The sequence below is a fragment of the Calliphora vicina genome, chromosome 1 (genome assembly GCF_958450345.1).
Source record: "Calliphora vicina chromosome 1, idCalVici1.1, whole genome shotgun sequence".
Classification (NCBI taxonomy): domain Eukaryota; kingdom Metazoa; phylum Arthropoda; class Insecta; order Diptera; family Calliphoridae; genus Calliphora; species Calliphora vicina.
Window position 1 is genome coordinate 113,041,204 of NC_088780.1, and position 24,046 is coordinate 113,065,249.

At 28.1% G+C, this 24,046-nt stretch overlaps 1 protein-coding gene across 1 annotated transcript in view; it reads right to left on the minus strand.

Moving 5' to 3' along the window:
* Positions 1 to 21,502, minus strand: part of kmr (kramer) — a 119,636-nt gene extending 98,134 nt beyond the window's left edge. The window contains exon 1 of the mRNA XM_065515539.1: positions 21,377 to 21,502. The gene's annotated coding sequence lies outside the window, so the exon portion shown is untranslated. The remainder of the gene's footprint in view (positions 1 to 21,376) is intronic.
* Positions 21,503 to 24,046: the final 2,544 nt, after the last annotated feature.

Sequence of the window (24,046 nt, forward strand, 5' to 3'; positions counted from 1 at the left end):
TTGCAGGAAAACTTTTGATAGACAGAATATGAGTTTTATCAAAAAATATATATAATGGCTTTTTTATAAATAAAAATGAAAAACTAGTAAGAAAATCATAATGAACAGCAGCATAATTTAATGAAAAAAGGAGTGGTAAGGAAATTGCAATAATGCGGATGAAACCTTCAAGCATGAATATAGATTTCTCTAAATTGATTTGAGTTTTCGTTTGGCTCTTTAAGTTTTTGTTCAGTTCTTGTTCATTTATTAGTTTAAAGCCTCTTGCATTCGATTGCTAACTTTCTTTTGACATTATTAACACAATAACAATTTGTTGCTAATTTCTATTACTTTCATTATTTTTAATGTTCATATTGCTGTTTCCAACAACATTGTCATTGAAGAAAACAGGAACGTTGACGATGACAACAAAATTATTACCAACATCATTAATTTGTTTTTGTGCTTTCACCATCAGTTCTCCTCCTACTTTTTTGACTTTTCTCATGAACTTAGAATATTTGCTTGATTTTATGTTATGACAGTGAAACAAAAAGGTAGAATTTTCGCATTATTAAATTTCTTATTTTCTTGTTTTCAATACATTTGAAAGACTGAAGCACAGGACAAGATTATTTTTTTTATTATATAACTATTTATAGAAGAGAGTGGGGTATTCCATATTATGTATCATAATGCTGAAACACTTGATACCATTTCACATTAAAAAAATAAAAACGTTATTTTCAGACAATTGTTTTTATGCAAGGGACAACAAAATCGATTTTGTACCACAAACAACATACTACACCCCTAGAATTGCAACCAATAGAAGTATATTGGTCTGGCACAAGAGGAGACCAATATAAAGAAAACAGGAAAGACAGTCTCAACTTAAAATTTTCAGGGAAAAATGGATCTCATATTACCCCATTTTACAACTTGTAAGGGGAAACCCTTACAAGTTGTAAAGAAAAAAGTAAGTTTTACTTGTGTTTCCTATTGAGTCGTTAGCAGCACCATCAACATCATTGTACATGACACAGCCAGATATTTTTACACCTTAATAAGAAAAGTATTTTGTTTAATAAAGTTTTATTTTAATATTAAAAATTAAACTTTTTTCAGTTTATTCTATACAGAATTTAAAAAAAAGTTTCTTATTTCAAAAATTCTTCACTTTGGACTTTAAAATTTGTTTAATCTGAAGATAAAATATTTTTTTATTATCAAAACTCATATACAAAATTTCAGTGGCCAGGAAATACGATTCTAAAGAAGTCACAAATTTCAATAAAGTACTAATGATTGAGACCAAAATTGAACTGTTACAAATGTAATTAAATAATAATTTTTAGAAATGTACGTTCAAGTACAAAATACAAAACCAAATAATTTTTAAGTATTAACGTAAAATATTCATCATTATCCTAAGCTGTTTGGTATTCAAAATCAGCTTAATCAGTTTAGTATAAAATAAGTTGTAAATCAAAATGGAAAATAATGGTTAATAACAGTGTTCAACAAATTGAGACTTTGGAACAGAATAGCGACCCTATAATTCTGAAAGGGCATATTGAGTAGATAATTTTTGCAGAATGAACTTATAGTCCAGCAGGTCTGAAATTTTTGTTTACAGTGCGTCAAAGTTTTAATTTTTTTTTGTCGAAGGGAGCATTATACTAAATGAAAAAAGTGTTGTAAGTTAATGTCTGAGATAATTCATATTGTCAGAGTTATATTGTGGAATTTTATAGGTATAATTTTTGTGGAAGATATTAACCCTCTATTTCCTGTCTTTATTGGTCAATTAGACCGTTTTTTCGAGAACATCAAAAAAAGTACTTACAAATGGGACATTTAAGGATTAATATATTCTATGAAAATGTTTGCCGGAAATTCAGTGGGGGTCATTAAAGATACCAAAATTGTAAATAAAGCTATTTACGTTTTTTAAAAAAATCTGCTTGTGCTTTAAAGTTTATAAAATAATATTAACATTAGGCTGGGTCAATTTGTATGGACGATCAAAAAGTAAAAAATCGTATAGCAGAAACGAAATCTACGGAAAATTCTAAGACATTTTCCTCAAGAAACCATAGGTCTAAAATCAAATCATATCACGCGCATTTCGTATTTTATAAAAGACGAAATACGCAAGATAGGATTTGATTTGATTTTCCGTAGAATGCGTTTTTGCTATACGATTTTTCGCGAAAAAATCTACCCACCCTAATAAACATATAACCAAATTTGAAAATTTCTCAATTCTTAAGTTTTTACAATGTTGTACTGCTGACTTTTTACTAAAATATGTTAAATTTAAGGGTAGTTGGCAGTTTTTTTTTAAAAGTTAGCTGGAACTGGAAAATTTCAATGTCTTAAAAAGAATATATTTTGTGATATAAATACATAAAATAAAGGTTATTTGCTATTTACAAAATATTTATTTTTTAGTGTGAAAATATTCATAAAAAATTATATTTCATTTTAGTTTTTTTCATGTAATTGTTGTGTAAAATTTTGCAATACATACGAGCACTTATCTATTTAAATCGTATTCAATAACTGTGATTCAAATTTACAATTTAGAGTGGATTTTTAATATCAAGTGCACTACCAATGGTTAGCTAAAAACTTCGCTTTGTAACAAAATGAATTAGTAAATCTTCTAAAAACGGATAGTTAGTACAGAAATGTTTGAAAAATTGTTTATAAAGGTTATTTTAAATATGTTTAAACAAAATCACAATATTTGTTTAATTTGTATCTAATATTTTGTATAATCATAAATCTAAATATAAAATGGCTCAACTTTAAATTTTCACTTATCCAACCACTATTTTCAATTATCCTTCCACTATTTACGTCATATCTTTTCTAATGGCATACTTTTTATTTTCAATAAAAAATTATGCTTTCTTTAAAAACATTAAATTCTCAACTTAAATGTAACACAAAAATATTCGTCATGAGAATTATTCTCATGATTATTTGTGTATCTATTCCCTAGGCGTATGATTAATATATACATATATTAATAACACAATTAATATTAAGTATACGTCTGAAATATCTATTTTTATACATACATATTTATACAATAGACAAAATAGAACAATTTCTTTTCAAATGAATACAAAACAAATTGTTTCTACACTAAAAACACATAAAAACACACAAAAAAGGATAAAATTGTAAGAAATCGTTTATATACAAAAATTTCCTAATTTATTAATATGTACCTTGAAAAAATGCATTTTTGTAAGAGCTTAAATAAACTACTGGAAGGAAATACTTAATAAAAAAACAAAAATGTCCTATTGACACAATATAATGTGTCCACAAAAAGATAGATTGCTCAAATTTAGAAAATAAATAGCTACTTGTTCTTTTTTGCTTACATTTTTTCTACATCTTCTCACTATATTTTTGTTTTTTTTTTGCCATAAAATAAATAAAATCAAATTCGTAGATACACAATTTAGTGCAGTGTTTTCAATTTTGCTTGCAAGAAACGACACCCAAAAAAAGTTCAAGAATTAAAAAGTATTGACCTTTTCATGATTTTATTTGTTCAACAAATAAACACACACACTAGAGTATCCAAAACCGAAACCGAAAACCGGTCAACCGGTTTTTTCATCTTTGTAAACTCGACCGGTTTCGGTTTTCTTTAATATTTCGGTTTTTTGAAAAACCGGTTTTTGTAAGACGGTTAACCGGTTTTAATGAAATATATTTTCAAAAGCTCATTTAAACATATTTTTGGAAAAATTTGATAACATTTTTAAAAATATTGATTAATTTTACAGAAAATTGTAGCATTTGACAATATTTCGTAAAATATATAAAATAATTGCTTTAAGAATTCAAAAATTTTAAATTAGCGTATTTTTCATATTGAATAAAAATTTAATATAAACCGGTTAACCGGTTTTTTTGAAGACAAAAACCGAAACCGGATTATCGGTTTTTTAAAAGATAAAAATTAAAACCGGTTTTTTCAAAAAAACACCTCTTCGGTTAAACCGGAAACCGGTTTTTTAAATTTGCGTTTTTTTGGACACTCTAACACACACACAAAAAGGAGCACAAAATAATTTATATTTCTTTTATCTATAAATCATTTGCAATGGATTTTTTTTAGAGGATTTTTTAAAAAGAGTGCGAGCAACTGAGGCCTTCGACTCTTACAAACTTATTTAAATTATTAGCAATAATCACTCTTATTAAATTCTTTGGACTAATTAAAGAAATTTAAATTATATATTGTTTTACTATAATGTAATTAGTATTTAGAATATGGAATATTAAAATGTACATAACAGTTGTATTGAAATATTTCTAACAAATTTGTTGAAGTAATTGACTAATACTATGACTTTAATGTTTATTTAAAGTGTTCTCTTGTCTCAAGTATTTATATTGTATTCATATCAATCATACGTCATGGTAGACAAAATTACAATTATTTGAATTTTAGTTCGTATAGTTTAATTTTAAAATTAATTAAGATTGTAAGACAATATGGTGTATTTATTACTGCGTTTTCAAAAATATCTCTAGGACAACCATTAAACTGTATAATTAATGCACTCAGCGATGGATTTTTTTTTTTTTTAAAAACCACTTATTAATATTAAAATCCGTAAAAATTCATATAGTTTGTGCTATAAGTTTTTATCTGTCAAATAAAGGAGTGGGTAGATAAAAACGTGCACCATGCATATAGTTGAATAAAAGATTTTAGAACTAAGTGAGAACTAAAAGTTAAACCTTTATTTGTTGCAGATTTATGTTATTAGTTATACATATTTTAATCATTTATTTTTTTAAATTTATTTTAAAATTTATTTCAATTAATTTGTATTAGCTATTGAAAAATTTATAACTGAGGATAACCATTTTAAAGAAAAAAATGTTTTCCATCAATTCCAAGAATGACATCTACCATAAAAATATGAAATTTAACATAAACAATTGATTTTTCGTGAAGAGAAATTAAACTTAAAAGTTCGAAAGAATTAAGATATCGTAATTAGATTTGGAACTTTTATAGATCGATAGGTATTTTAATCAATAGATTGCTAACATTTGTCATTGTTTTAACTTAAATACCGAAATTCCTACAACGGGCAAAATTTCGTGTTTTCATAATAGATGCCGATCTGCTGTTATTCTGTTATCATGTCGCGTTATCGAACTCCACTAACAGTTCCAGCAGGTTCAATGGCTGTATCAACAACAAGTTCACTTAAACACTTGTTTTCGTTAAAAACATCAAAAGCTATCTCACATTTTGCTTTATAACATTATAACTACCCAACCTATTTGGCTAATTTTAAATACCAAACTTCATAGCACAATGATACACATTGTTGTGTAAATCCTAATAATGTCGTATTGGTATTTTGCACATGAGAGTGATATCCAACTCAATTTAGTATTTAATAAAAATCAAAAACATATTTGGGGGATTCAAACGGTCTCCTATTAGGTCGTATTGTCATAATGTCGTAATAATATATTTTTTAGTCAAACTGATTTTTGTTGGGTTTCAAACAAAAAAGTTATAAACTAATAAGACTTTTTGAACTATGTTTATTGGTTTGTCATAAAATAACACCTTTTTTGTTTGCAGCGCAACAAGCATTTGTTTAAACTAAAAAAATATTTTACGACATTATGACAATACGACCTAATAGAGGACCGTTTGAATCCCCCAATTGAAATTATGGTTACAAACAATATCAGTATGATGGAGAAACCATTTGGCATAATTAGCTCATTGTTTAACCAACGATATATTCCTGAACATGTTGGAAAATAGGAGTCCACATTAAAGCAAAACGTATACATACCCCTTTTTACAGCGAATGTGAAAGTACAAAACAAATCGCACACCCAGTTCAAATATACTTGTTTATTTATACAAAAGATATCAGTGTATTCTGTTGTTGTTAACTGTGGCTAAAAAAAACACTAATGTCTTTCATTATGTTTCAAATGGTATATATTTATTTTTGATTTCTGAAAAATTATAATTTTGAGTTGTGTCACTTTTGAACTGGGTGTGCGAAATTTAAAAAAATAAAAAGCATACTTTTAAGGGCAAACAATTCATTCACAAAAAACTTACAAAATTGTTACATGTAAATAACAACAATGCTGTTTAAGCATACAGAACAATTAAAAGTCTTGTATTTAAAACAACAATAATTCTTTTTTTTATGTTTTTATTAAATATTATGAAAGATAACTGACTGACTACAGCTTCTTGTGCAGTCATGGTGTTAAGTAAAAGTATGCAGCATATTTGTTTCTGTATTCTCATTCCTTGAGACTTGCTGTGTTTTGCTTTTGAAAACACATAACGTACACAAGTGGTTGCTTATTTAACTGCCATTCATAGAAAATAATTTTATAGAAAGCTTTGGTGCGTGTTAAGAAGTATACCATCATAGTAAGTATATATGTACTATGTGTGTGTTTGTGCTGTTGTTTCTCATTATTTTCAATATTATATATTCATATACATACTCATTTTCTTGTAAATATAATTATACAAATAGTGTGTGTGTGTAGAGTGTATGCCCCTCAACATATACAATACAATATTCATTATTAATTATGTTTAAGGAAAATTGTAAAACATTTGCATACATTTTCTTTTTGACAGTGAATGAATGTGTGAGAATGAGCGAGTGTGTGTGTATGTAAGCTGGCGAATGAGTGACTAGAGTTAATTACAGAAACAACAAATACTTATACGCCCCGTTGGGCAAATAATAAAACATGACTTATGAATTATAGAAATTAAGAATGCATAATGGAACCAGCGTAATGGGAATTTTTCATAAAGTTTTATTTTGTAATAAATAAGTTAATTAATTCTTTTTTTAAGCAAGAATTATCCCCATCTTAATGCACATTAGCTTTGACGTAAATACACAAAATCAAACAGAATTTATACTGAATTTAGCTATTTCAATATGGCAATACCATCGACAATCAATCAGCTGTTGCAAATTGTTTACTATTGTAAAAGAAAATGTAACACTTGTAGAATAGAAAAAAGTGGGAACTTCTAAACGGTTAGCCCGGTTTGAATGAAAGTTCACATTCGCAAAGAGGAAGTATTGCAGAGTTTAAGTTTCGCCTCGGCTATGTTAAATTCCTGATAACAAATTTCAAAATTTGTTTTTATTTTTGCATTTTCGATAGAAAAATCTATATAGCTGTAAAATTTCATTAAAAAATATTCATAAATAAAAATTTAATTTAAAATTGCAAAATTTTTATCTTCGCAAAAACTCATTAAAAATTTTTTTTGTCATATTTTTCAAAAAAATATTCCATGAATTTTTTAATTGTCAGATGTTATATATATTTTGGAAAAAAAGACAAAATCCAATATCCATTGATATGTAACACCTTGTTTGTAGCTACCTTGTGTTTTTTACGTAGCAATTAATTGGCTTAACATCTGGCAAAAACTGTCGTCTGTCAGGGTTAAATTTTAATTAACATTAATTCAAATTATGCGGCTCAAGAGCCTCTTTTCAAATGATACTCGATATTATATGTGTTGTTTTGGAAGAAAATACAAATACATATTTTAAAAAAATAAAGACAATGCCTTTTTTGAAAATGGTTCATTCAGCTCACGATTATCACGGTTATCACTAGAACCAAAATATTTTGGGAGGCTTCCTAAAGCAAACTAAGGTTTATTTTGAGAGGGCTAATAAAGTCAATTTTTTCCACTCCCTACGAAGTGAATCCCTCTAATATGTTTACCTCTTCATAAGGTATTTCGTATATAATGTCAATTCTCTATACATGTTATAAAACTACCTTAACATTATTAAAATACCGAAATTATATGACACCAAAAAGAAAAATTACTAAAATTACCCAAAACGTATGTTTGTATAATCTTCCAAATAAATCACTTTAATAGCAACAAATATACATACAATTATACTTCCACCTTTAGCCTTTAATCTCCGTAAACATAAATCAGAAATTTTGAAATTTGTTGCTTCTATTATTCTCCTCCAACACAAAATGAAATTTATTAGGAAACTTGCATATGTAGTTGAGAGATTATGTGTGTGTGTTGGTTAAATTAATTTAAAGTTTTTTTTTACGATATTGACAATTAAATTTCATAATGAAAGTAACACAACTTTCGAACAAAGGATGTTAGTTTTATGTTCTTTTCAAAAGGTATTTGCTAAATTTTAAAAGAATATTGACGTGTTTCTAAAGTAACCAAACCCATTGATGTTGGCAACAGACAACACGGAAAACAACAAAAACAAGTAATTTGGGGCATGTGAAAAACTTAATGGAGTATGAAACAACCTAAATGGTGTATGAAACAATAAAAAAGAAGTGCACGAGAAGAAAAGAATAGAATATAGAACCTCAATACAATGTTTATATTGCAAAGAGACAATATAAAAACATAAAAAACAGTTTAGAAAAGGCTGAAGGAAAAGTGGAAAAATTTAAAGAGACGACACAAAATAGATTTTTTGTTCAAAAAATCAATGCAAAAAAAATACATTTTGATGTTTTCAGCAATAAAGCAAATTCACATTTTCTGTCCAGAAAATTATCTCTCGTTTTAAAAAGAGTAAACAAAAAAAATTGTTTTTCATCGATCAACAGACAATTTTGGATAAATTCGTTTCACTGTAAACAGCCAGTTTTTGAAAGGTTCGAAACGGCAAAAGGCTAACGGTAAAGTTAATTTGGATTATTTCGGTAACGGTATTTGGGAGAGTATGCGGGCAAAAGATCATTATTCTACTCAATCCAATTTCCAAAAAAAAAAAAAAAAATCATTATTCGGCCTAATTCGAAACAAACCAAAACTTTTCAAATCTACTAAGTATTAATTTAAAAAAAATAATTATTTTAGTTTCCGAACATGTTTCTGATCATTTGTAGGTTCCCTACAGCACCCACCATTAATACTACATTAATCTTGTTTTTTCATTTTGAACTAATAAGTTTTTTTGAGGGAACAGTTTTTTTACAATAAAAATTAAAATTTTGTGTTCTTAATCTTTGTTTTTCCTATATAAAAGTATGGGTATTAGGCCAAATTTTGACCGATTACCGAATATTGGCTGTTTACACTAAAAACAACACTTAGCGATTTTCTTAATTTCCCTGGAATTTTTTTTTTGCAGTACAATTCCACTTGTCATTACGTAGTAACTTAAACGTCAATAGTTGTAAATATTTCTTTTTCGAAGAGATACAAATCTAAATCTGAACTGTTCACTTCGCTATCCTACAATATGTAAGAAATTTTATTAAAAAAGGTCGAAAAACTAACCAAATTTAAAAATAAAAACATTTTGTTATAAAAAATCATTTTGGTTTTGAGCAAAAAGCCATTTTTATAAAATTTAATATTTTGTAAAGTAATTTCTTTTTGTTCAAAACATCGTTTTTTTTAAAAAAAATGAAAAATATTTTTTTTTAATTTTTTTTTATTTTGATGAAAAAGAAAAAAGTTTTAGCAAAAAAAAACTTTTTTTGAAAAAAAAAAAAAATCTTTTTTAATATTTATTTCTTTTTTAATATTTTATTTTTTTTGTTGCGGTGCAAAGCTAAAAAGCGTTTTATTTTGTACATATCTTTTAAACATACATTGTAAAGAGATGTGCGATCATCTGGTAGGTCGATCATAACGATGAGCTTTTCTGGAATTACGTGTATTGACCAAATTTGTTTCACAATTTCATCAGAACACATACCATTGTTCCCGTATGAATTTGAAATGAAAAATTATGGCATAATATAAAAGTATTTGGTACGAGTTGATTAAGCAGAACTTAGTTATTCGAACCAAATGGTTGCCAAAAAAATAAATGGATTAGGTGTACAGTTCTGCTATAAAATACAACGAAGGTATGTTTTTAATTAACCCATCGAGTCGAACAAAAGCTTTGAATACTCGTTCAAACTTTTGCAAAATTGTATTAATCAGCATCATGATCATGGAGTATTAACCCTCGCATCGGTTGTATATAAAACAGCCTGATGTCACTTGAGGCACTAAAGGTCACATAAATTGGAACACTTATATAAGCTTCAAATGTTTAACACATCTTTATCAATTTTGTTCTTGAATTTTCATAAAATCCTAACAGGTTTTCATGTTAAATTTCATAATTTTATTTAAATTTGTATTTCTCTTTATTATTTTTTGTTTGTTCTGGTGGTTCATTGCAAAATTAATTTATATTCACTCACATATAATCTCTTGTTTTAAACATGTAAAATTTTTAATATTGTACAAAGCCCGATACATGAACGACGATGATAAATTCAACTTATAAATATGCGAAACACAAAAAATATATATATAAAAAGAGGAAAATTGTACGATTAATACAACACTTTTCAAAAGATTAAACACATAAAATGATTGTAATTATAATGAAAATGAGAAAGAAAGAAAAAAGAAGAGAGAAAATGTTTATGACATAATAAATTATATTATTATTACAAGGACACAAAGTGAGTATGTGAAAGAAAATAACATACCGTGAAAATGTATTACACCAGGCGGCAGGAGTTTAAGCTTTCATCACATTACTGAAGAAGTTGTTCATACTTTCAACACTTCGTTTGAAAATTTTCAGAAAGAGATTAAAAATCGGAATTGAAAATTCTGCAACATTGATACAAATTTTTGTTACAGGAAGTTTTATTGTTTTCTTAAGTCACAAAATGTCTCAGACTACAGTCAGATAGCAGTAACAACTGTATTTAATATTAAATATACAAGCTTGCAGTAAAGTTTGTCCTGGAATAACTGAATCTATATAAAAAAAAGTTTGTAATTTATAAATTTTATTCCCACCATCGTTAAATAAGATGTTTAAAATCAAAATTTGGAGTTATTTATTTTTTTAGAAATTTATTCATTATGATATATGTAGCTCTAATAACCAAGAACAATTTAAAATGTTTTTCATTACAAAAATTCCTTTAAAAATTCTATATTAAAAATGTTGTCCTGTGTTGTTCAAAAAAAAAAAACTATAAAGTAGTATTAATTTTCCCCGTTTATTCATTGGTACAAAAAAATTAAATTTCCTTATTTATGTGTAGAGTTAATATAATGAACGTAGAAAACCAGGCAACACACAGTGGAAATAACTTTGTTAGAAATGTAATGTTAATAAAAACTTTTATGCAAACTATACATGGAATCCAGGAAATTTCAACAATGATATAGGTAGCATAAATAAAATTAGTCAAGTTATTTTTGAAATACATACTACAATAAGTTAATGATGGGCAAACAAATCAACATATACTGGTGTTGGAAATTATAACTTATTTTCCAAAAAAAAATAATAATGGGTGTTTTTATAACTTACGAAATAGTTAACTTCCAAACGAACTGTCATACTGCACACACTTTTTAACATTTATGATCAGTATACTCTAGCAAATCATAATGAATAGATTCACGATTGCACAGTGGGGCAGAATCAAATTTTTTTGGAAATAAATTTGGCATTTCTAAACGGCTGGTCCGATCGGGATAAAATTTGTAGCCAAGGAGTATTCGAGTTTAAGATATTAAAATGGGCCATACAAAAGATCCAGGATGGCGCTATGGGGGCTCAAAGTAGGGTACCTTCGACATGTAAAATGTTTAAACACGTGGCATTTTTTTTTCCTATCCGATTTCAAAGATTTTTATATTTTTGAAAAGCGCTCGGCTAGATCTTGAAAAAATTTGCAAGCATGTTCTATTTATCTCTTATACTTTTGAAGTTATAGGCAAAAAATTGAAATTTTAAAATTTTGCCATACCTTGCTCCGCTTTTTTAAAAATATGGATCCTACTTATGGACCGAATGGACTGGATTTTTTTATTAGTTAGACAACTAAATTCCGAATAACATACAAAAAATTTCAGAGCAATATCAATTATGGATCCAAAAATAAACAATTTTCAATTTAAATATTCAAAAAATAGTAGATTTTTGCTGTTTTTTGGGCGAAAAGGTGACTAACTCATTTTTAATTCAAAAAAAAAAACATTCTTTAAGAACATACAACAATTTTATGTTTTTCTGAATGATATCTTTACGGAGAACATTTTGATGTAAATATCATGTCCTATCCCGATCGGACCAGCCGTTTAGAAATGCCAGATTTATTTCCAAAAAATTTCGATTCTGACCCACTGTGGATTGAAAAACGCTACCAAATTATCCAAATTTACTTTGAAAATCATTCATCGATTCACACAACTTATATACGACTGTTTTATTGAAAAATTGTGTTCAACGGTGAGGCTAATTAATTTTTGGCTTAACGGATTTTTGTTAATAAACTAAATTGCGGCATACGAAGTGAGACCAATCCACAACAGATACTACAGCCTCCATTACATCCAGAAACATGCACTGTTTGGTGCGATTTACACGCTGCACAGTGGTAAACGGTAAGTCCGATTTGAATGAAATTTCACATGCATAAAGCGGAAGTGTTGTCGAGTTTAAGTTTTGAACTTGGACCTCATGGGCCCACAGGGGGCGCGACCAAGGGTCCTCAAAGTAGGACACCTCGGGTATGTTACATTTTTAAAACGATCATATTAATTCGTAAGAACTTATAAAATGTAAAAACATCAATATTTAAAATCGCTTTAATATTAAACAACTACTTTAAATATTAAACACTTGCTAAAATCTCCAAAATGTTTTGGAAAAGATGAAAATGAATTGAAAATTAATAACTACGATGATGAATGACTTCTCACAAGTGTCATTAATATTAAAGAAATTTCAACAGAACAAGGACTAACAGAAATTAAACAATAATTTCAACAGAACAAGGACTAACAGAAATTAAACAATAATACGTATTGATAAACAGCCATGTACACAGTTAATAAAGAAAAAGTATTTGTTTATTAAAGTTGTTCTTTTTTCTTTCATTATTATTCATTTTAATTTAAATACGAGTATGAGTGTAATTTCGATACACTTAAATGTAAACAATTATGTTTTTAAATTTATTTAAATTTTATTGCAATTTAAGCAAGAGAAACATGAAATTATACAAGTACACTTTCAGTCAGCCAGCACATACACATGTGTGTACACAGAACACAATGTCTGTGTATTAATAACGATGAGGAGGAAGTAGAATCAGAGGAAGTAGCAGCAGCATAATAAGGCAATTATGTTTAAATGCTTGGAAACAAGGAACACAGACATGTAAACAGACATCTACTTATATACATTCGCGGACAAACAGCGATATTTTTCGCAAACACTCTATAGACCTGCAAATACTTACACACTTACATATGTAAAAGTACCCAGCTGTTCTAGGAACTAGTGATTTTACCCTTAGGGTACAACTAGCTACATGACTAGTTATTTTAACATGTACGGGTGCTAATTGACCTCAAATAGTCAGCTAAAAAGACATATTATAGATAGTCCATTAAACAAACCATCCTCCGACAACTCTCCAATGGATTGCTTCTGGTGTGTAAAATAACTACTTTCTAAAATGTAGTACAAAATAAACGTTAAAGTGACTTTCTAAGAGACACTAAAGTGACTATTGAATTCATGCTATGTTACATGAGATATCTGTATAATTAAGTAAAAATAAAAATAAAGTGTATGAGAATTATAGCAACACAATATGTATAAAACCAGTTTGTACGAATTTCTAACAAAACGTTTAAAGTGACTACACTCCAGATTACTTAGAGTCACTTAAATGACAATTGTCTCAATGCTAAATTACCTGGAATGTACAAAGTAATCAACTGTATTCTATCTGCACTACAAAGAGCACATACGTGTCAAATGACCCAAACTATATATGGGAGTCAGCCAAGTGATAAGACATTTGTGACTCTTATTATCTTTAAGGGATACATTGACTACTTGCTTAACTGTTGGGTAGTAAAACTATTGCGACGCAAATAAATTAACAAACACCAACGCACCTTTCTCAACGTGTTTTTATACAGCTTCAAGTTAAATAACAAGGAGGCCATGTTAAAAAGGAAGCACAGAGAACAAAAAAAGTATATAACTGTTTTTACTTTTTTCACTTCTTTTGTGTTTTGGGCTAAAAGGTGCGTGTGTCAGTATGTAGTTGTAGTTGTATATTTTCCTTTTTACTTCATTTTGCCTTTAAGTCCTTTTTTGTTCACATTTTTCATTTGTTTACAGTAAATTTCTCTTTTCTTCTCTGTTTTACTTTTATTTTCGTAGTCAACTCTTCCAACAGCTGAGTGCAAAGCTACCGAAACAAAAAAAAAAAGTAAAATGATATGAAATTTATTTGGTTAACAAAAAATCTACACTCACTCTCGCAAACAGCTACACTTTCTTATTTAAACGCACAAACTCATAAAAAAAATATCGCACTATTGCTGTACATTTGCACAGTGGGTTGTGGAAATTTAAACGTTATATCGTGTTTGGTTTTAAATTGTAATTAAATTCTTTAGTGTCCCTGCGTAAAAAGCTTGAGAATTTCATTCAATGTTCTTCATTATAATTGAAGCTGGATGCAAAATTAAAGTTACCCATATATTATATAAAAAGTTGAACCTACCATAACCTAAGAGGAAACTATAATTTTATTGTTTAGTGTTAGTTTTACATATATTTATTTGAAATGTAAAAAATTTTTAGACAAAATTTTGCCTGAAATACTTCCCGAAAGCCAATTTTTGGCCTAATCCGAGACCTGATATTCGGTCAACCTATAATAATTAAATTTTTTGATAAATTTTTACATAACATACATATTTGAATAATGTGAACGCAAAAACTGATGCATACTTTTAGGCTCATAACATTGTCAACACAAACAAGTTACATACATATGTGTTTAGAATATTTATGTTAAAATCTTATATATAAACTATTTATTGACAATAAAATATGTTTCTGACATAGAGGTTATATGGGGGGCAGGGTTAATTATGGACCGCTCTATAAAACTTGTTTATGTCCAATTTCATCATGATATTAATAATTATAAGACAATTATGAATGTTCAAGTCATTTTCTGAGGGGGATCTTGTATGGCGACTAGCGACAAATAATTTCAGAGTACTCAGAACTAATTTGTGCAAAATTGTATTAGGATTGCTCCATAATCAACATATTTGTGGTGGCGCAAGCAGTATTCTGGGGGGACATTTGTATGGGGGCTATGTGAAATCATGGACCAATATTGGCCATTTACACCTTATCAATAGAGTGTATTTGTGGAAAATTGCAGTCATCTAGCTCGTCTCGTTTTTCAACAGACAGACGGACGGACACATCTAGATCATCTTCGAGGATGTTTCGATGTGTTACAAACGGAAAGACAAAATCAATATACCCCCCATATTTTTTGATGGTTATTATAAAGCACAGTGACACAGTGGTTATTATAATGCATAGTTCCAATGCGCATTTCACTTAGGCCAGATCATCAGGAAATCTTTTGTTAAAGATATTATACAAATAACACTATAGAACATGCGCGGATCTTAAAGTTTTCATATAAAAAAGAGAAAGAAAAATGTAGAACGCATTTTAATAAACACAAGAACAACCCCCCCTTCCAACAAATGGTTGACCTGGGTCCACGACTGCTATAGAGCGAATGAGAATTACATACATTCAAAGTTTACATGTAAAAATATCAAAGGTTAGACAAATAAATACAGTAAATAGTGATGTTTTCTTTTATTACTTTCCCTACTGCACTTGGTTTGGTTCCACAATTTAAGTCATTTTATGTCACTGTGCATTATAACAAAATATAAAACAAAAAGAACGAAACGAAAAGGTCCTGTTTTTGTTTCTTGTTTTTTTATTTTTTTTTGAGAGAAAATTGTGTGTTATAATAAAAACCGCCTTCTCTGCTGGCTAAACTAAATAGAATTGTACATAAATATATACATATGTATAGATATATAAGAGTGTATGTATGTATGTGTATGTAATAGAAGCTTTTGTTTGGTAAAGCATTACAGACATTAAAGTAATTTTTATGTATGTACATACGTATGTATATATTTTAATAAAAAAAAAACGACGACCCCACACTTATACACCAACATAAATATTATACAAAATTTTTATAATAAAAACCAAACTAAAAAATGTTAGTTTTTTTGTATTTAAAACAAGTAATATAAATTTGTTTGTAATATTTTTTTAAGTAGGTATACACAAATATTTAACTGCATTATTTTTTCTATTATTTAAATTTATATCAAGTTTTATTATAACCCACTTTTTATAAATGCTTGCAGCAATTTTTTTTAAACTTTTAATTTTTATAATAATTTACACTTTTTAATATTTTATTTTTAATTTTTTTTAATGGATTATTTTATTTTTTAACTTTTTATAACAATTTCAATATATAATTTGTAATAATTTAATATTTTTTTGTTGGTGTGTGTGTGTTTCCAACACAACAACACAAATCACATCAAAATTTATACACAGACACACACACTCATATACAGATAAAAGAAAATTAAGAAATTGTATCTCATCACACGAAGCGCGTTAAAACGCGCATTAATGCGCTTTTAGGAACCGTTTTTATTGAATGTTGCGTGTCAACTAAATTCCCATACATGCGCTGCTTTATTTTCAGTTTCAGTTTCGGTTTTGTATTTTCCTTTAGAAACAACAACAACAAAAAAGGTATTCAGTTGTGTAAAACGGCTGTCATGTTTTCTGGTAATGTATGTTTGCGTGTATTTGTAAAAGTTTTGTTTTCTTTCTTTTAAGGATATATATGTGTGTATGTGTTAAGGATTTTTTGCATGTGTTTGAGAGAGTGCAAAAGCTTTTTCTTTATTTACTTCTATTAAATGAGTTAAAGCTTTAATGTGTGTTTTTATGTTATAGTGGTGAGTTTTGTTGGGATTTATATATCAAGTGGTGAGAAGCTTTTCTATTTATATGGAAGATTACAGTGGTTACAGGGTGAAGAAAATATATACAAATTTTATTATTATTTAAATGTAAGTAGGACTGTGGTTGTGTAATTTATATACAGTGCTTGGAAGCTTTTCTAAATATTCAATTAATAATAAAAACACCAAAAAAATTATTAAGACATTTTTATTTTTTTAGTATGTATGTATTTCATAAATATATGGTTAAATCTTCACATCAATGAAACTGACTTATACAAACAAATAATTTATAAATTATGTTTATACTATTCCTTTAACGACACTTTGATAATTAATTTTCGAAAAGTCAATTGATTAAAGCTAATTGCATACTAAAAATTTTAAATTCTTTACAGCACTATGCCCGTGTACATTTGGATACAGTGTCTTCTAAAATTTTGTTTAGTTCACCTAAGAGAAGCTTATGAATTACAATAAATATATGTGCCATCAACCGCCAAAGAGCTTTGTAGTGGTAAAGTCATGAATACGATTTTCTTAAAAATTTATATTATATACTAGCTGAACCCGGTCCGCGTTGCTGGCTCTTACAATAATTCTGTTTTATATTGCATCTCGATTACACCATCCCCAACGTACCCTGAAATTTTGGTTGAAATCAGTCGACCCGTTTTCGCAGTTAGTGGTGACATCAAAATGTACACTTCTTTTTATATATAAGATTACACATTTTTTGCCAGGAATTTGACGTGTCATCGTATAATGTGCCTGAAGTGCGTACAAAGTAAGGGTACTTCAAAAATGTATAGAAAAAAGGTGAATCTTTTAAAAATACAACTACTTTCATAATATTGCAGTTAGCGATATAGGACATCGCGTGATCGTAATACTATGTTTACATCGTTCACAATAAAATCATGGGATCATTGTCGTACTTGAATATGGATACATAACATCGTTTAAAATGCATTTGTATCCAATTCCAGTCATAGTATAGTCCATGATATACCTTGCCCTGAAAAGCAGCCCCAAAACAAAATATTACCACCGTCAAACTTGACTGTCCTATCTTTGAACTTATATTCCAGTATCTTTCACTTCGGCAAGCCTCATTTGCCATGCGGCTAACAATTCGAGAACTAATTTTCAGTTATAGATTATTGGTAACCTCCAAGAGAAATCTTTTTAGGAATTTCTTAAACTCTATTGCTATTAAATTATCTTGTCTAGGAATAGATTTAGTAGGTTATCCTCCCAAATGTTAAGATTTTACAGTACCTGTGTCACGCATTTTTATTATAATTTTGAAACTGCTGATTTATTAACATATATATTTTGCTCCAATCCTGCATTAAAATCGCTTAATTATTTTTGATTTTTAAATTTTCGCAAATCTTGTCATAAAAAATTTATTGTGCAAAAAAGAATTTATCAAAAGAAAAAATAATATAATGAATCTTAGATATATATTTGAAAACTGAAATTAACGAATATAGTTTTCAAGAAAAAGTTTCCTTTGTATTGACAATGTAATACATACATATTACCAAATAGTTTAGATTTTCTTTTATATATTTCATGTCACTGTTACAGGGAAGCTTTTGCATTTATCACATAAATAGTATAATACAACAACACAACAACACACATATTTTATGTCCACAAAAGCTTTTATTACTCTTACACTCAAAAGCTAAAACAAATACAAAATAAACAACACTCATCTAAAATAACAACTCATTTGAAGAGAAAACGATAAAAACAAAGAAAGTCATAAACTTTAGAGAGAGAAAGTTTATTTTATTTATACAGACAACATAAATTTGTCACAAACTACACGTACATTTTGCCAATTTTTTGTTGTATGTTTCCAACATACACAGGTAATCAACACTTTTAAAGCAGAAATATTTTGTTTATACACCCACATTCCCTAATGTTACGCCTAAAAGCACACAACACTTTATATGTTGAGTATGAGATTTATCACACATACACATAAATATATACAAAGAGAATATAAAAAAATTTAGTAGAACAAAAAACGCTCAATCAACTTTAAGAATGGTAATGGCTAATAAAAGCCATGGATTCAAGGATGACAATGATGATGAGGATGAAAAGGCTAAAACTAATTCTTTAATGAAACCGGCTATAGTTAAAAATTATATGAAATGCAAATAACATGCTGGACTAAAGAAAATAAAACAAAATTAATTCAATTTGGCAGGAGCAAAATGAAAAAAATCATATATGTATTTCATGTTTTGTTAAATCCACATATTTTGATACTAAAGGTTACAAGAACGAAAAAAAATGAATGCTGACATGTAGTAACAGTAGGAAAGAATTGTGTATAAAAAAGAATTATATTTTCAAAGTATGTAGTCTTAATTGGGAATAAAAAAACAAAAGCTGATGAAAAAAGTACGGCATGAAAACAAATCATAGAAATCTGTTTCTGACATGGCAGGTGAAATGAAGAGTAATATGAGTGTTAAAAACTTGTGTGTAAAAATGAAAATAAAAGTGTTAAGGTACTTTTGCTAAAAGTTTCGAGGTCGTATGGTGTATGGTCTCCATACTAATTATTCTAAGACTTTGTATTTTTACGATTTTCAAAATAAGCTAATTAAAAACGATCAGAAATGTTTATTTATTTTTATGGGGTTATTTGAAGTCAAAGTATGAGCCCATAACCACTCATGCAATGACGGATGAAATTTTATGCTACATCAAAATGCATTGATAAAAATGGATCCTCAAAAGAATTTTTTAAATATCATATTTTTTCAAAGTTATTTCAGCTATCTCACTAATATCTCCAGTTTTATGGACCTGCTTCCATCATTCTTAAGTAGTATATATGTTAAATGCATATCAGTGCACTGTTCACTGCAAAATAAGCTCTATAACTAAATGTGGATTTTGTCTCTACTAGTTATATACGAAATTATCTTCACACACATCTATTACATACATAATCTTATCATGAGATCTTTTTAATTCAAGAAATATCAAGCAAGAAAGTACAGCGGGTCAAGTCCCATCATACAGTACCCCACACTGAGGTAATGAACAAAATCAGTTTTCTTTTTAAATTTCAATATTTTATTTTCGTGAGTGATTTTTGGAAGTGTGCCTTATACAGAGAAGCTGTGACCAATCACCATTAAATTTGGTTGGGTGATTTATTTTAAATGAGAGCTACGGTCAATTATGAATCGATCTGCACAATTTGTACGTGTGATTTACTTGTATATAAAACTTATTTGTGGACAAATTTGTGTGGATATCTATATAAATCAAGCATTTATGGGCGATAAAGTTATATTTCGGGAGGACATTTGTATGGGGGATAGGTGAAATAATGGTCCGATTTTTATCATGTGCCAAATGATATCGAAATATCTTCAAAATTGTGACCTGTACTTTGCGAATAAAGTTTACATGGACAGACAGCCAGCCAGACGGATGGATATCGTTAAATCGACTCAGAAGGTGATTGTGAGTCGCTCGGCATACCTCTCTGTCGGGTATAAATGGATGTTAGATTAATATTGCACCCAAGAAGTAACAATACTTCACATTTGAAGCATATTTTCGGTTGGCTAAAATGTACATTTTACATTATTTACAATTACCTGCCACACATTATTCTCCATGGTGCATATCTTTATTTCTACTCAATTACCTTTTGTGGCAGATGAAGTGGCATTTCATTTGAGGCAAATCTAATAAAAATGAGTATAAAAAACCAAATCACTTTGTAAAGATGAAAAAGTAAGCCTGTGTCAGAGTTCTAAGAAATCATAGCGATTATATTCAGGGTCAAATAATGAAGGAAATAATAAAAGTTTCATAAAACTTATAAAACATTTATGAAAGAATTGTTGTTTTCAGCACTTGAACATAAATAAATGATTAATAATGGCAGGGGGTCTTAAAACCAAAAGACATTTAAAAGTTTTTCTTTAAAATGAAGACAACAATGAATATGTAAAACCAAAAGATTTTAAAAAAGTACTTGGTATAAATCACAAAACATTTTTACACAGACTTATAATTTGCCATGACACCTAGGAAGGCATAGATAAGCTAAACCAACCAACCATTATTAATTTTTCGTTATTTTTTTTTCGTTTCATTATCCTTTACCGTATTATAATTGTAATTATGGCATAACAATAGGAAATCCGTACAAAAAGACCAACAAACAACAAAAATTACAAAATTCTTGCCGGCCTCCCTCTCTTAGCCGACTTTCCACTACTCGCGCAGAACTTCATAAGCTCTAAAGTATAATAAAAAGCAAAACTTTTTGTGTGCTTATTATTGCTTCTTTCCCTCTCTGCTCTTAAATGCAGCTAAAAACCCATCAGCTAATTAACACTTAGGTATAAAATTGTAGTAATGAAACCCAAGACTTACCTTACAAACCAATTTTAAAAAGACGTACTGGAACAAAACTGCATATAAAAGGAGTTTGTCTTGAGTTAAATCTTCTTTTAAAACATGAACATTTCTAATAATGATGATGAATTGAGAAATCTGTAAGAAAAAGTAGAACAAAAAAATAAGATTAGTATAAATTCTAGATTCATGTACATACATATATACATATTTGAAAACCTTTTGAGAATATAAATGAGCAACAATAAAAAAATAAAACAACCAAGAATAAATTTGAAAGAATAACATTTTGTATAACAATTATATAAAAAGAAGACTGAATTAAATTGAAAAGAATTAAAAGGCCCACAAGCAATGCGGCATAAAAATTAAGTTTTGATTTTATAGCAAAACAATCCTTAGCAAAAATACTCATGGCACATATAACGAGACACATAAAAAAACTGTTTGAATTCTGTATTATTATTATACCCTATACCACCATAGTGGGGAGGGTATAATTCGTTTGTAACGTTTAAAAATAAAACCTAAATACCGATCGACGCAGAATCACTTTCTGGGTCAATTGAACGATGTCCGTCCGTCCGTCTGACTGACTGACATGTAAACCTTGTGCCTATTGAAACTGGCTGAAATTTCGCTTAAAAAAAGTTGTATATATACGGAAGTCATGTCACCTAATTTTATGATGATCGTTCCATAATTAGTCATAGCTCCCATATAAGACACACTTCAGAAAATCATTCACGAAAATAAATTATTGAAATTTTAAAAGCAAATTTACTCAGTTTAGGGTTTTATATGGTCGGGCTTGACCGATTATACTGTCTTACTTGTTTTTTTTTATTTTTTTTTTTCAACAAACCAAGTCACGTGGACTACAAAAGCAGCCGTTTTGTATAAGTATACACTATACTACGAATATTAAATGATACACAGCAAACATTGAGAATTAAAACCCATCCCAAATGTCAATGTTTTTTACTTCAAATAATAATAGGCTTTTATAAATGTAGTACTTTAATTTAGTTTTATTTTAATTTCATGTTTTCCTAAACAATATATTAATAAGTAATTTTTTGACACATTTCAGAATAAAAGGCACAGCATTCTTGTAGTGTCAAGTAAACATTATCTATTTAATATACAATTCTGTTGCTAAATATGTTTGTTGGGTGTTAGAATAGAAATGTATATTTTTGTTGTTGCTATCAATAAATTTAATTCGAAAAAAGGGTTTGTCTTGAATTCTTAATGTAGAAGTGTGAGTGTTATTGGAATTGAATATAAAATCTAAGTAAACATTTCTAAAAAAATAGTATAAGTATGCAAATTATATAATTTATGTTGTAAACTACATTTTATATATGTATTTCGATTTAGTTCAGCCTAAAAGCAGGCACTTCTAAAAACTATGAACGGTTTTTTGAAATATAGCCTAATGTTTTGAGTAATATCAAGTAATAATCAGACACAGAATATAACTCGCCCAATTGTTAAAAATTATCACTTATTTTCAGCTATAAAAATTAAACCACTTAGCGATTTCTTTCACAAACCACCAAAGATATTCTTAAATTTGTTCTTGTTTAAAATAATTATACATATATTACTTATTTTAGTTTTGCCTCTTCTTATTATACACCAGACATATGAGGATAAGCTCCCAGGAGGAGTTCAGTGCATTAATATAATTTCTTTCACACCTCCATTTAATTTATCAATGCAATTATTGTACTTATTATTCACTCTTATTGACGTTCTAACACTAACCAATATATTGTTTTGAATCACAAAATTTTAAAAAAGTTACTTACACCAAAATATTTGAGAAAAACAATTAATCACGTCTGTTTCCGATAATATTTATAATGAAACTGTCAAACTTTGTGAGATGCTACGTACACAGAAAAAACTATATTTCATTTCAAACATTTATCACATAATGAAATGGTTTCAATTATTTCATAATTGTGCTCAAAAACAAAATTTTCTGATATTATCTATTGAATTTTGAGTTTTGAATTTAATAATTTTGATAATTGAATATATAATTTTCGTTATTGGTTGAACTTTAAATACAAAAATTATTGAATAGATAATTTTCGTAATTGAAAACACATTAGCTATGTTCAATAACTAAAAGTTGTTTCGAATGGCACAAAAAATTTTAAACTAATTTTGTGTGCCATTCGAAAGCGCAATAAAGGGTACCAATTGTATAATTTTTCTTTCGCATCGCAATAGAGACCTAACAGTGGATAACAAGATTTAAGATGCTTTTGTTCCACTCACTTTGAAAATTACGAGTTTCTGAAGAAATATTTTCAAATTTAGAAAAAAAGTAACAACTAAAATTTAAAGGATTAAAGAACAAATATTCATAATTAAATGAGTTTAATTTCTCTAAAGTCAAATCGATGTACAAATTGCATTGGATTAATTCTTAATTCGTTTCCATATTTGGAAACATTCCAGTAAGGAAATGAAACTAAAAATAAACAAAACCACTGTTTTTAATATTTTCGGTTTATTGAAAAATCTATTCCGCAGTGACGTTTTGAATGCCCAACAGAGGTAGTATTGGCTGAAGATTTTTCATATTTCTCCAAAGAAGTATGATATTCCCACCAAAATACCGATAATTAACTTCAAAATGCTTAGCTGACACACGACTATTTTGAGATT